Source organism: Calliphora vicina, chromosome 2 (genome assembly GCF_958450345.1).
Source record: "Calliphora vicina chromosome 2, idCalVici1.1, whole genome shotgun sequence".
NCBI lineage: Eukaryota > Metazoa > Arthropoda > Insecta > Diptera > Calliphoridae > Calliphora > Calliphora vicina.
In genome coordinates this window covers 38,116,074-38,119,978 of record NC_088781.1, presented here as the reverse complement: position 1 = coordinate 38,119,978, position 3,905 = coordinate 38,116,074, and positions in this window count along the sequence as shown.

The window sequence follows — 3,905 nt, the reverse complement described above, 5'->3', positions numbered from 1 at the left end:
TTTTACGATTTTTCCTAAAAAAGTCCCTATATTTTTTCTTTTGTAGAAACAAATTTTCTTTGGGACTATATACAATTTTTATATGTTTCGGAAAGAAAACTTAATGCAAAAGCATGTAAAGTAAAATTGGGCTCACTTAAGCGGACACAGTATCCCCCAGACCTATCCAAACATGGACAATTTTAAAAGAAATATTTAGGTTTCAGTAAAAAATTCTAAAAAGGCAAAGCACCGATCCTCGAAAAAGTTCCGTATTTGTATAACCCTATATGTTGTTTAAATATTTAGAAAGTTGTTTTACTATCACACGGTAAATAGCGCCACAGTAGGCACTTTTCTAAAAAAACTCAGTTTTTGGAACACATTTTCCCCGTTTTAGGAATTTCGGTATTTGAAAATAAAAAATGTTAAAAATTATAATGTCATTAATTTAAGGACATTTGGATCTAAATTAGTTCCCAATTTTGTTATGATATCTTTAACCGTTAAAATTTTACATTAAATCAAATTTTATATTTTTATTCGTGGAAAATCACCATATGAAAGTTTTTTTAGTTTTTAAGGTAAATGAAGTCCCAAAATTTTATAAAATTATTTAATTTTACTAAAATATCAATCCTCAGGTCATACTGTAGGCAGCTTATCCCTATTTTACAGATATTATCAGGGGGGTTGTTCAGTAGACATAAGTAATCTCATACCTAATACGCGCACTTTCACTCGGAGCACATGACTATCACACAGATCTCACCCATTTGCTATTAATTTGAGTACCGAGCGCTCGACACATTATAGGGAAAACTCTTTTTTTGGGTCGAACCATACGTATGTGGAATCTACTACCTGCCAACGTATTTCCAGTGGAATATAATATTTATCAATTCAAGTCAAACGTCAACAAACACTACTCCCTCTTTCCTCCTTCTCATAACTTTATATATCATATATTTACTTTAAGCAATATTCGAACTATGATCCAATTTATAGTTTTAAATTTTAAAAATTTGTATCTCCTCTAAAAAATTCTCTTCCCCCCACGTCCTTACTTTTACTTTATTTCAAAGATTTTGCCAGTAGAAATATATTTGTGTATTGGAGGGGGGTCATTTGGTCATTCCGTTTGTAACATATCGAAGAATTGGTCGTAAGACCAAAAAATATGTATATCCTGGGTCCTCATAAGATTGTAAGACGATCAAGCTATATACGTCCGTCTGTAATTCTGTCTGTTGAAAACGAAAGTAATGATATACTCTCTGTTTGTTGTAAGGTTTGTTTGGCATTGAAAATGAGCAATATCGGTCCATGATTTCAACTAGCGCCCATACAAATGTCTCCCGGAATTATGTTTGAGTAGCCATAAATATGTTGATTATGCAGCAAGCCTGATACAATTTTGCACATACTAGTTCTAAGTACCTGGATCCCATACAAGGCCCCAACAGCAAATAACTTGAACATTCACAATTGTACTATAAAACAAGTAAGAAAGTATGGTCGGTCAAGCCCGACCATATAATACCCTACACCAAGTAAATGAGTAAAAATATTTTTCTTTTAAAATTTCAATAATTTATATTTTCGAGTGATTTTTGGAAGTGGGCCTTATATGGGAGCTATGACCAATTATGGACCGATCACCATAAAATTAGGTCGTGTGATTTATGTCTATATTAAAGTTAACTATGTTGAATTTTGTGTGTATACCAACATTTTTAAGCGATTTATGCACTTTAAAGTGATTTTCGGAAGCGGGTCTATATGGGAGCTATGACTAATTATGGACCGATCGTAACAAAATTTGGTGACATGAATTTTGTATATATAAAACTTATTTGGAGCGAAATTTGTGTAGATACATAGATAAATTAAACATTTATGACCGATAAAGTCCAATTTCGAGGGGACATTTGTATGGGGGCTAGGTGAAATAATGGACCGATTTCAGCCAGTTTCAATAGGCTTGGTCCTTGGGCCGAAAAAGTAATATGTACCAAATTTGATCGAAATATCTTCAAAATTGCGACCTGTACTCTGCGCACAAGGTTTACATGGAAAGCCAGCCAGCCAGCCAGCCAGCCAGCCAGCCAGCCAGCCAGCCAGCCAGCCAGCCAGCCAGCCAGCCAGCCAGCCAGCCAACCAGACGGACGGACGGACGGACGGACATCGTTTAATCGACTCAGAAAGCGATTCTAAGTCGATCGGTATACTTTAAGGTGGGTGTTAGACTAATATTTTTGGGTGTTACAAACATCTGCACAAACGCATAATACCCTCCCCACTATTGTGGTGTAGGGTATAAACACTGTCCAACAAATTAAATTAATAATTCTGAAAGGGCATGTTGAGTAAATCATTTTTGTAGAATAAACTTGTAGTCCAGCTGGTCTGAGTTAATTTTATTGATCAAAGGGAGTATTAAGTATACTAAAGGAAACAAATGTTGTAAGTTAATGTCTAAGATAATTCTTATTGTCAGAGTTACATATATTGTGGAATTTGGGTGTCAATTTTGTGCAAGATCTTTACTCTCTGGCTCGTCTCTTTAGGGGTCAATTTAACAACTTTTTCGAGAAAATAAAATAAAATAATTTCATAAATAAATTTTAGGATTAAAATATTCTACGAAAATTGTTTCCGAAAAATTTCATTGGAGGTTACCAAAGATACCAAAGTTTTAAATAGTGCCCTTTACGCTTAATTAGCAAAATTACAAGTCTCACAAAAAATCGCCAAAAATCCATTTACAATACGAATAATCTGAAATTTAAAATGGGTGTCTATTTATTATACCCTACACCACCATAGTGTGGTCCGTCCGTCCGTCTGGTCGGCTGGCTGGCTGGCTGGCTGGCTGTCCATGTAAACCTTGTGCGCAGAGTACAGGTCGCAATTTTGAAGATATTTCGATGAAATTTGATACATATTATTTTTTCGGCTCAAGGACCAAGCCTATTGAAACTGGCAGAAATCGGTCCATTATTTCACCTAGCCCCCATACAAATGTCCTCCCGAAATTGGACTTTATCGGTCAGAAATGTTTAATTTATATATGTATCTCCTCAAATTCCTCTCCAAATAAGTTCTATATACACAGAATTCATGTCACCAAATTTTGTTACGATCGGTCCATAATTAGTCATAGCTCCCATATAGACCCGCTTCCGAAAATCACTTTAATGTGCACAAATCTCTTAAAAATGTTGGTATACACACAAAATTCAACATAGTTAACTTTAATTTAGTCGTAAATCACACGACCTAATTTCATGGTGATCGGTCCATAATTGGTCATAGCCCCCATATAAGGCCCACTTCCGAAACTCACTCAAAAATATAAATTATTGAAATTTTAAAAGACAAATGTTTTTGCTCTTTTACTAAGTGTAGGGTATTATTTGTTTTTTTTTATTTTGGTCGATTTTTTTCCGTTTTTTAGATATGGTATGCCTAAGGAATGTTGAATTAAAATAACAGCTATAAAAAGTTACACGCATCCAAAGTTGGAACATGTAAAAGTGGCCGTATTGTTAAGTATACCCATTTTGCATGGAATATATGAAAAAACGTTAAAGTTTTAAGCTTTTTGTATAAGTAGTTGATATTGAACTATTACTTGAAGATTAATACATATAGTTTAGTGAAATGGAATAATTTGATGAATTTTCGCACGTCATTTACCCTATAAAGCTAGGTACTCTGTTCAAAATTTCGTGCGAAATGCTGTCAAACTACATATAAAATATTTGGAATGAAATATATGCGAAATAATTTCGCAAAAGTTGTACTCTGTTTTTATTGTGGAAAACATGTGAAATACATCTGGCAAACCTTATTTTTCCACACGAAATAACATACGCAGCACTTCTTTCGCACGAAATTAAAAGCAACAGCGAGTTGTCAAG